The sequence below is a fragment of the Diabrotica virgifera genome, chromosome 10 (genome assembly GCF_917563875.1).
Source record: "Diabrotica virgifera virgifera chromosome 10, PGI_DIABVI_V3a".
Lineage (NCBI taxonomy): Eukaryota > Metazoa > Arthropoda > Insecta > Coleoptera > Chrysomelidae > Diabrotica > Diabrotica virgifera.
Genome location: NC_065452.1, coordinates 33,720,630 through 33,733,299, shown reverse-complemented (window position 1 = coordinate 33,733,299; position 12,670 = coordinate 33,720,630).

The window sequence follows — 12,670 nt, the reverse complement described above, 5'->3', positions numbered from 1 at the left end:
TAAACTGCAAAAACAATGGGAAGGTCCGTATGAAGTTAAGAAGAAAATAAATGACGTAATATACAGAATTAATAAGTTGCCAAACGGTAAACCAAAAGTTATTCACATAAATCGTCTTGCACCATATGCTGGCTCAAACCCAGATAGCAATATAAACTTGTTTCAAACTTGCAACAAGTTTGATACATCAAACATGAAAGCTTGCCATGGCAACTTTCCAAACTTGCAGCAAGTTTAAATCAAACTTGCTAGTTGGAGTGTGACAAACTTGCATGAAGTTTGTTTTTTCAAACTTGATACAAACTTGATATAATAAACTTGCTGAAGGTTTGTTTTTGTTTTGTTGCATGAAGTTTGTTTTTTCAAACTTGATACAAACTTGCTTAAGGTTTGTTTTGACATACTAGCCACAATTTGAATAAAACAATGTGAATAAAAAATACAATACCATTTTATATAACTATTTATTCAGTAATCACTCAACTAAAATACAATCTATTGTCTAAAATTATTTATTGGAACTTACATTAAACCCGTTAGCTTCAGATTCCGATGCTCAGTTTTGTCTATCAGCTCTAAAACAAATAAAAGAAATTGTTATAAACTCTTGCTGTGTGAACAGAATTAATATTTGCTATTAAAAGAGATAAAAAGATGTTAAAGTAACAATTTTACAATAAAACCTAAAACTTATTTACATATAATATTATTATAAATATAATTTATTTTAGATAGTAAATAGCTAGATAGTAATACAGCTAGAAGCTAAGAAAAATATAAAAAAACTTACCTACCTCAATTTCACCAAAGTAAAAAGAATACCAATCTGTACCTAATCACCACAACCAGGTGGGTCTATGAAAAACTGAAGAAAAGAAGCTTCGGCTTAGTAATTAAAGTAATAGTCTCGGAGAATTGTACGGTAAATGTTGTAAAAAACTAAAGAAATGTAAAGAAAAATATCCAATATCAACATAGGATAGGACAGGACATAACCACAAATTATCACCGCTTGGCACGGGCAGGTTACTTTTCCCGTGTTGCCAGCTGTCGAATAAGCTTTTTCCCTCAACGTAGGTACCTTAAAAATTCCCACTTTTCTGATAAAATTCCGTCCTATGCTCCTATTTAAAAAATCTGTGAAAATATGTTGAATTATTTTCAAATATTTTGATTTTTTTAAATATATTTTACAATTTGGACTGGATCAAAGATTCCCTTATAAGTTAACTTTTTCCCTTTTACATAAAAGCTTTATGTTGAAAATTCTCTCCGGCGGTGGCAACGCTTTCGTTTTCGTGGGCTGTGGACTGTAAGCTTGCAGCAAAGTTGCTACAAACTTGAATCATCATCTTTGTCATAACAATATTGCAGCAAACTTGACACAAACTTGCCTCGTCATATTTGACGCAGCAATTTAAAATCAAAGAAGAATCAAACTTGCCACAAGTTTACATGCTATCTTGGAGGCTATCTAATGAAACAGAAGAAGCCCGAGTCCTCCAACAGGAAATAAGAGATGCCGCACAGTCAAGTTTTAAGGAATTTATGTCAAATTACGCAGAGAGAAAGAGTGCTAGATTCGGCGTGACCACAGAAGTTCAGTAAGATCTGTTTGGTGTTCTAGAAAACGTCTCTCTAGCCCACTGTGTTGCCCAAGACCTCGAGATGACTAAAGGAATCTCGTCCGTATTCAATAGAAAGTTCGGCCGCCTGGACGAGTTAAGAAATCAGCAGCCTAAAATTGGAAGAGTACTGCGATTGGAAGATGGTCCTCGATCTTTGCTGTATATGGTGACCAGGAAGTCTTATACGGACACTCCAAGCTACGAGAACATATGGCGTGCTCTAACTAATTTGAAGAAAATCATGTGTACTTGAACTGAAGTAGCTTCAGCTATGTATTCAGCTTCTGTAGTTGAACGAGCAACACCGTTATGTTTCTGGGATAATCACGAACCTGGATTGCCACAATAAAATACAATACGGCCTGTAACACTTTTTATGTCAATTTTATTTGATCCTCAAGTTGAATCTGAATCACAAATGAAAGCCAGCGGTTTCTTTTTATATGCCAATGAAAAATTTTGTGTCTTTTTCGAATAGAGCCTTACTTTGGGCTATCATAATATGAGATTTCCATTTTCTATTGATATTGTCATTCCTAAAAGTTTTTTCACTGCACCCAGGTCCTTGGCATACACATTATTTTTAATATATATATATATATATATATATATATATATATATATATATATATATATATATATATATGTTGTTTTTTGATGGAATGTGTCTAAAGATATTCAACCTCTCATCTTTATTGATAAGCCCAGAGATGTTGAAGAGGGCGAAACACATTTCTAAGAACAGGTGTTTGGATCTTTGATTCTATTCAAGAAATTTTTCCCAACCTGAAATGGTGGATGTGTGAATTGTTCGTAAGGGGATTTTTCCACATTCTCTATTTCATTTGTTTGATATATATATATATATATATATATATATATATATATATACATGTATATATATATATATATATATATATATATATATATATATGTATATATATATATATATATATATATATATATATATATATATATATATATATATATATATATATATATATTGTTATATTTCTATTTGATATGAAAATCAAATTTTGATAATTATAAGCAGAATTCAATTTAATATAAAATATTTTCAATTTTCTCAACCACGGGCATATAAATTTAGAACAACCTGTATACAACAAATTGTTATATTTAATTTTAAGAAGTGATTAAACGAAACTCGGGAAAATGCGCTTAGAATAAACAAAGTGAATGGCGCGTACCATTATCGTTGTTCGCGGAAGGTTCGATCATTAGCCTATGCTAAATAAGACTCAGTTGGAATCGATAATAGGTCATTATCGTTGTTCGCGGAAGGTTCGATCATTAGCCGATGCTAAATAAGACTCAGTTGAAATAGAGAATAGGTCATTAAATTTTGTAAATAGTAGAAAGTAATTTTAGAATGGGAATTAACTATTTCTTTTTCGAAATCCATTAAGCATATTTAGAAAGATTAAAAATTGGTTTTGAGGAATACTGCGAATGAGAGTCGGTGGTGGAAGGTTGATTTGTGAATCTGGAAGGGATATTTAGAAAGTAGGGGAATGAATGAAAAGATAGATCAGAATGTTTTGAGCTGTCGAGAAGGGAAGTCCAGTAGTAGACGGTAGTGTACGGAGAGTGAGAAAGCCGGTGTAGTTCCGTGAGTGTGGAGTATCTATCGTGGAACGAGAGGTAGGCCAGGTTGAGAGTAAAAGAACCTCCTTGAGCCAAGAGTGTCCCGGTAGCTGATTGCAGTTTCGAAAAAGGTAGAATACAGCATCACGACAGAAGCAGGAACGAGAGCTATACGAGCTAGTTTTCAAAGGAGAACATTACTGAAAGCCAGGACGAGGTTTTGATCACAGCCAAGGATAGCAGGAAACGGGTCTTGTGTGAAGACATTCTCAGTTCACCAGAAAAAGGTCAGTCTCATTTGTTTGGACATGAATGTATGGGTTTTTCGTATTAAATACCAAATTATAAATTGAAGAACATAATAAATAATATCAGAAAAGCTTCATCAAACTTAAATAGAATTGTTGCTAATAAATCCTAATAGTTAAATGTTAATAAAAACTTTCAATTGGAAACCAAAAGGAAATAAGATTCCCATTTGTAAATGTTATGTTTAAGAATAATAAGATCTAGCAAATATTAAGCAGTGATTGCCATTTAAATAAAATAAACAATATTTTGATTATAATTGTAACCCATATGTGTGTATTATTTTACTCTTTTCTTTCCTATCCCGATTAGGAACCATTGAGAAATACTTAGAAACCACGAGAGTAAGTAATTAATTTTATAATTCGCCCTGAGATTGAAAACATATTGATATGTGATCTGGTAAATTAATTAGATTATGATTAATGCATTGATTAAATTAAATGACATATAAGAATATTATCTCATATCAATAATCAAGATCTCATCAACTGTCGTCCAACGTGGAAAGCATTGAAAAGTATTTCTAGTGGCAAATTTGAAGGATAGAAAGAGTAAAGCCGGTATTTGAAAATTTATATGCCTGTGGTAAAAAGTGAGATACTTACATTTGATAACATAAAATTTTAGATCTCTTTAGGTACAAATTTTACATAACTGATTTAATATTTTATTTTTACGATATTTACATTTCATATATTTATTGACAATTTATAATATTTGGGTGAGAAAAAGTCGTCTTGGTAACATAATAGTAAAATTTCATATTTGGCGGGGACAGTACTTCTTGAAAACAAATGTCTGTGACAAGAAGCCAAAGCAAAGACAACAAAAAACAAAAAGAACATTCAAATCAAGAGAATAATTCAGACCAAGAAGATATTTTAAACACAACAATCATGGAAACAGGAAAAAAATAATTGTCAGAATTAGAAAAGATATTACAACTTATGCAACTCCAGTCAAAAAAAATGGATGAAGCAAAACGAACAATGGATGACAATCAAAGAGAAACAAAACAAGCAATGGATGAAGCAAAAAGGACAATGGATAAAAATCAGGAGGAAACAAAACTAGCAATGGATGAAGCATCAAAGAAAATGGATAAAGTGGATCAAAAAATGGATGAAACACAACAAAAAATGGATGAAACACAACAAAAATTGGATCAAAAAATGGATGAAACACAACAAAAAATGAAACAAGCAATAGAAGAGAACAACAAGAAAATGGAGGAACGCATAGAAAAGTATGAAATGAAAATTAAAGACCACATGCAAGAACAAGAAATGAGAATGAAGGACCACATGAAAGAACAAGAAATGAAAATTCAAAATAAAATGAAGGAGTTAACGAATTGCCAGAAAAAAGAAATGGAAAGTTTGGAAAACAAGTTTGAAAACGCTATTCAAGCAATCAGAGAAGAAATGGAAAGAAAGATTGCGGAAATCAATATTCAACAAAATGTAGGAGAAAGAAGAGAAATGGTTATACATAGCACAGATGACGTGAAGATAAGGTTTGGCGGGGATGTAAGAAGATTACACCCAGTGCCGTTCATAAATAGCCTGAAAAAGAAAATACAGCACATCGGAAATTTCGAAACAGCAAAAGAAACTATCAGAAACCATCTAAAATATGAAGCAAGCCTATGGTTCGATTGCAAAGAAGAAGAATTTGACAGTTGGCAACAATTTGAACAAAAATTTTTGAATTATTTCTGGGGAAAAGTCCAACAATTGGAAATTAACAAGGAATTGCAAAATGGGAAATACAATGATAGGATGGGTATATCAGAAAGGACATATGCATTACAAATTTACTATAACGCAAAACATTTACAATATAATTACTCATCGGAACAATTAGTCGAACTGATTGCAAGACATTTCGAAGAAACGCTGGAAGACCATATCACATTGCAAAACTACAAAGACATAGATAGTTTATGCCAATTCCTACAAATAAGAGAATCACGTTTAAGAGAAAGAAAATCAAGAAGGTCGCGAGAAGATTACAGGCCCCGAGAAACACAGGATTACAGAGATAGAAATCAAAATAGGAGGGACTATACAAGACGAGATTTTAATCCCAGAAGGGAAAACGAAAATAGAGACAACGGAAGAGGAAATTATGAACAAAGAAATAGGCAATGGAATGAGGACAGAAATCGAGAATACCAGAATAGAAACACCACACGCTCAAATCAAGAAAACAGAAATAATGGTAGACAAAATGAACAGGGATATCGAGAAAACCGAAACAGATCCGACAGACCAAGAGAAAATAGAAGAGAAGTAAATAATACCCAGACAGATGAATATGACGGAGAGAGACATTATGACGAAAATATAAACAACGATGAGCAACCGGCGTCTTTTCACGACGGCGCTCACTAAAAACCAAAAATCAAACAGGAATCTTTTGTAACCCCAAGGAGTTTATTAAATTGGCAAGAAACAACGACAAGAAAAATGGAGTTAATTTAAAATTTGTGGATGGATTTATCAACGAGAAACCAATTAAAATTATGATAGACACTGGATCTGAAATAACATTGGTCAACAGAAAACTAATAGAAGAAGTTAACTTAACAAATTTAATTTACAAAATACCTAGGGTAAATTTAGTGGGCGCAAACAAACGGACATTGGCAACTATAAATGAAGGCATACGAGTAATGGTACGACTGGGTAAGAAGATGTATGCACTACAATGTGTAATAATGCCAAACATGTCACATGACATGATAGTAGGAGTTGACGAATTGGCAGAAAAACATGTAGTGATAGATTTTAAAAATAATACGATGAATCTAACAGAAGAAAAAGAAGAAGAACAGGACAAGGAACAGGAGAAACAAAATACGGACGAATCAGGTAAAGAACAAACAGTGGAAATGAATTTGGCAACGAAGCAAGGACAAAGAAGAAAAGGGAAAAAAAGTCAGAAAAAGACAAAAGAAAATTAAACCTGTGGCTCCTCAAAAGAAGAGTTGAGCCCAGAAGAAGAAAAATTGAGAGTATCAAAAGCAAAAGAAAACTGGGATTCCTCAAAAGAAGAGATGAGCTCAGGAGAAGAAGAAATAAAGCTAACAAATGAAAGCGAAAAAGATATGATCGAAACAGTGGCATTTGAAAAGGAGGCATATGAAAACGAGGATGCAGAATACACGGTAAAAGTATGTGAAAAATCTGAGGAAAAAGACAGAAGATTGATATGGGAAAAAGGGAAAGACAACACAGGATGAGGACACTGAAAATAAGGAAACAATTACTCTACAGGTGGGACTAATTAGAGTAATACAAGAAGAAGGGGTATAAGACGTAAATTAAAGTAAGGAAATATACAGGGAGTTGGTTTTGCCTCGAGAAAATTTATTTAAAAATGCAGATAAATTTTATCGAATACAAGGCGGGGATTTGTTATATTTCTATTTGATATGAAAATCAAATTTTGATAATTATAAGCAGAATTCAATTTAATATAAAATATTTTCAATTTTCTCAACCACGGGCATATAAATTTAGAACAACCTGTATACAACAAATTGTTATATTTAATTTTAAGAAGTGATTAAACGAAACTCGGGAAAATGCGCTTAGAATAAACAAAGTGAATGGCGCGTACCATTATCGTTGTTCGCGGAAGGTTCGATCATTAGCCTATGCTAAATAAGACTCAGTTGGAATCGATAATAGGTCATTATCGTTGTTCGCGGAAGGTTCGATCATTAGCCGATGCTAAATAAGACTCAGTTGAAATAGAGAATAGGTCATTAAATTTTGTAAATAGTAGAAAGTAATTTTAGAATGGGAATTAACTATTTCTTTTTCGAAATCCATTAAGCATATTTAGAAAGATTAAAAATTGGTTTTGAGGAATACTGCGAATGAGAGTCGGTGGTGGAAGGTTGATTTGTGAATCTGGAAGGGATATTTAGAAAGTAGGGGAATGAATGAAAAGATAGATCAGAATGTTTTGAGCTGTCGAGAAGGGAAGTCCAGTAGTAGACGGTAGTGTACGGAGAGTGAGAAAGCCGGTGTAGTTCCGTGAGTGTGGAGTATCTATCGTGGAACGAGAGGTAGGCCAGGTTGAGAGTAAAAGAACCTCCTTGAGCCAAGAGTGTCCCGGTAGCTGATTGCAGTTTCGAAAAAGGTAGAATACAGCATCACGACAGAAGCAGGAACGAGAGCTATACGAGCTAGTTTTCAAAGGAGAACATTACTGAAAGCCAGGACGAGGTTTTGATCGCAGCCAAGGATAGCAGGAAACGGGTCTTGTGTGAAGACATTCTCAGTTCACCAGAAAAAGGTCAGTCTCATTTGTTTGGACATGAATGTATGGGTTTTTCGTATTAAATACCACATTATAAATTGAAGAACATAATAAATAATATCAGAAAAGCTTCATCAAACTTAAATAGAATTGTTGCTAATAAATCCTAATAGTTAAATGTTAATAAAAACTTTCAATTGGAAACCAAAAGGAAATAAGATTCCCATTTGTAAATGTTATGTTTAAGAATAATAAGACCTAGCAAATATTAAGCAGTGATTGCCATTTAAATAAAATAAACAATATTTTGATTATAATTGTAACCCATATGTGTGTATTATTTTACTCTTTTCTTTCCTATCCCGATTAGGAACCATTGAGAAATACTTAGAAGCCACGAGAGTAAGTAATTAATTTTATAATTCGCCCTGAGATTGAAAACATATTGATATGTGATCTGGTAAATTAATTAGATTATGATTAATGCATTGATTAAATTAAATGACATATAAGAATATTATCTCATATCAATAATCAAGATCTCATCAATATATATATATATATATATATATATATATATATATATATATATATATATATATATATATGAAAAATAGATAATTGCATTTCAGTTAGATTCGAACCCCACCGGTGCCCCGACTAGTTTCGACTCATGTCAAGTCGTCATCAGGAGACACTAGGTAGGTGTTCGAAGCCAACTGATTTGCCGCTATTACTTCGTGAATTTATAAACTAAATCCACCAGAGTATACTTAGTACGAGTATACTCTGGTGGATTTAGTTTATAAATTCACGAAGTAATAGCGGCAAATCAGTTGGCTTCGAACACCTACCTAGTGTCTCCTGATGACGACTTGACATGAGTCGAAACTAGTCGGGGCACCGGTGGGGTTCGAATCTAACTGAAATGCAATTATCTATTTTTCATTTTACTGTATTCTCCAGTAAGAGACGAATTGGTTAGCCCAAACGGTGTTTGCATGATGTATTGTCGGAAAAAGGATTCCGTTACATCGCCTTTCATAGCTTTATTGTTATAAAGCTTGATTTTGCTATTCGCCGGGCTACCAAGAGAATAATTATTTTCTCTTTTCACATATAGAGCTCGTACTAAGTATACTCTGGTGGATTTAGTTTATAAATTCACGAAGTAATAGCGGCAAATCAGTTGGCTTCGAACACCTACCTAGTGTCTCCTGATGACGACTTGACATGAGTCGAAACTAGTCGGGGCACCGGTGGGGTTCGAATCTAACTGAAATGCAATTATCTATTTTTCATTTTACTGTATTCTCCAGTAAGAGACGAATTGGTTAGCCCAAACGGTGTTTGCATGATGTATTGTCGGAAAAAGGATTCCGTTACATCGCCTTTCATAGCTTTATTGTTATAAAGCTTGATTTTGCTATTCGCCGGGCTACCAAGAGAATAATTATTTTCTATTTTCACATATATATATATATATATATATATATATATATATATATATATATATATATATATATATAAATATATATATATATTTGTACAAATATTTTCGACCGTACTGTGTTATAGTGGTTTGAAGTTTCAGCAATTCGGTCATGTGAAATAAAAGTCTATTTGTTATTTCTCAATATTTCGTCACACTTTTGTGACTTCTTTAGGAGAAAACTGTAAATTTATTAAGATTAGAAATTAACAAAAGCTAAATATTTAATTACTTACAACTATAAGAGTATTAATTTAGATTTTTTTAACATATCGTAAGGGACATTGATTAATTTTGATTTTGACATTTATTATTTCGGAGTTATGGTAACTGCAATAAATTTTATATTCATAGAATATTGTCTGATATTTAAAATTTTTTTTTTTTAATAATAAATAGGTCAAAGTAAACCAAAGAAAATATTAACGGAATTTTAAGGTGGAAAGGTATGATTAATAGTAGAAAAATTTTAGAAAGAGACTAGAGTATATTAAATTGATCTATAAAATGTAAGTGATGGTACATAGTGAGTTAGTATAAGGTTGATATTTTTCGAAATTAAATAAAAATTAAGATGGATTAATTATTAGGTGAATAATTGAGTAATTTGTTTGAATTTTTACATTTTTTGAAAATATTTTAAAGGTTATTTATTATTTAGAATGTTACAGTAGATATTACTCTATTTAGATAGATATTATAGTTTATAATTTATAGTTATTTAGATAGATATTATAGTTTACTTTGACCTATTTATTATTAAAAAAAAAATAAAAAAAAAAATTTTAAATATCAGACAATATTCTATGAATATAAAATTTATTGCAGTTACCATAACTCCGAAATAATAAATGTCAAAATCAAAATTAATCAATGTCCCTTACGATATGTTAAAAAAATCTAAATTAATACTCTTATAGTTGTAAGTAATTAAATATTTAGCTTTTGTTAATTTCTAATCTTAATAAATTTACAGTTTTCTCCTGAAGAAGTCACAAAAGTGTGACGAAATATTGAGAAATAACAAATAGACTTTTATTTCACATGACCGAATTGCTGAAACTTCAAACCACTATATATATATATATATATATATATATATATATATATATATATAATTCCTTTTATTTTCTGTACATGTCCTATTAATAATATATCGTCCACATAAACAACCATAAATATGGCTTCTCCAATATATAAATTAAAAATCGTGTTTTGGTAAATCTAGTAAATCCATTATCTGTTACAACTGTATTAAAAATATGATTCCAGCATTTTGGCGATTCTTTTGATACCTGTAATGCTCTAGTTAGTTTTAAAACCTTCCCTCTGTCTATAGAATACTCGTCCTTGCGGAAATTATGAATGTTCTTGGGAAAAACACTTTTTTAAAAACTGAACTTCACAATTAAAAACTTTTATTTCGACAAAGATTTTAGTTACAACTCAATAATTAAAAATCAGACTTTACTTTAACATTTAAATCAGACTACTTTTTACTATTTTTTATCAGAAATCAGACTGAAAAATATTGATTTTTACATGGTGTTTTATAATTTTATAACTGCTGATCTTGCTGTCCAGTATTACGTCGCAATAGGTCCAGAATGTTAAACGCTGCGACAGGTGGTAGCCTCGTGTTGAATCCACGTGATAGAATTTATTGGATGGTAGCGGTCGTTGTACTATAACTCGGAGGATACATGTATATTTCTGAATTAAGTTTTCCATTTAAGAAAGCTGTGGGCACAAGAAGTTGATAAATTTTACAATCTCTTTGAAGTGTATGAGCCAGCATTATTCTCAGTCTCACTGTATTAGCTAATTACACTACCTTTACTATATTCGCGTAGATTAGAATAGCCTACCATTATTGTTGTTGCTGTTCTAATATATTAAATTTATTCTAATATATTATATTTATATTAAATATAAAAACTTAATTATTAATATTATTCTCACCATACCATATTTGAGAAGGCATTTTGCCACCATAAGCTGTTGTAGGACTTCTGTTCAATACAAAAGTCGAACATCTCATTGCTTCACCCACAGCGGCTGACGTAATTTAGTTTCTGCTAGTTAAATTTTTTCTTTTACTCTAACTTAATCCATTAATGTACGATTCATTCTTTCAGATATATACTTAGTTACTTAGGTACCTCTTTGTTGTGGAAAGTATGGTTGCGTGTACTGCAACTCAATACCCTTTCGTCTACAAACATTTTTAAACTCATTTGACGAGAATTCACCTCCCATTATATACTCTGATACTCCTAGTTTTAACTTAACAGTATGTTTAGTTTTAATTAAATTTATAAAATCAAGAACATTATCTTCAGCTTCACTTTTATATCTTAGATCTTAGTAATAGGAAGAAATTAATAACACCTGAAGATTGGAGAATGGGTCTAATAATGCCAATACACAAGAAAGGAGATAACAAAGATTGTAACAATTATAGAGGACTAACATTATTAAGCCCAATAACAAAAATATACGAGAAAATAATAGAGAAAATATTGAGATTGATCACAGAAAAAACACTAACAGAATCTCAAAGTGGATTTAGAGAAGGTAGAAGTACCCAGGATCATATATTTACTTTGAAAGAAATTATTAACATGAAGTGGATGGCGGAGAAATCAATATATTTAGCCTTTATGGATATGGAAAAGACATTTGATAAAGTAAATAGAGCAACGATTTGGAAATGTTTAAAAAAGAAAAATGTAAATCAGAAACTAATAAGGGTAATACAAAGTTTATATAAAGAAACAAATAATTGTGTGATAAGATATAATATGATATCAGAAAAATTTGCTACAAATGTAGGAGTTAGACAGGGAGGGGGATTGAGTCCACTCCTGTTCATAATATTTATGGACGAAATAATAAGAGAAAATAAACAAAGAACTAAACCAATATACATAGGATATAGGAAATTAGAACAAATAGGGATGGCAGAATGTGCATTTTCGGATGATGTGGTTATTACAGCAGGAAACGAGAAAGACCTAAGACAAAGCTTGATAGTATGGAATGCGGTATTAACAAAATACGGTATGAAATTGAACAAGAGTAAAACAAAGACAATGGTAATAAATAGAAATAGAAAAAGGATAAATATGCAAATAGATGGGGTAGAAATGGAGCAAGGCAGTAAATATATCAATACCTAGGTGTAATATTTGAAGAAAACCGAAAACAAGAAATAGATATAAACTATAGGATACAAAAACAAATAGACTATATTATGCAATAAACAGTGGATTTGTAAATAGACGAGAAATATCAAGAAAAACGAAAATGAGTGTATACAAAACTGTGTATAGACCTGTACTCACATATGGAT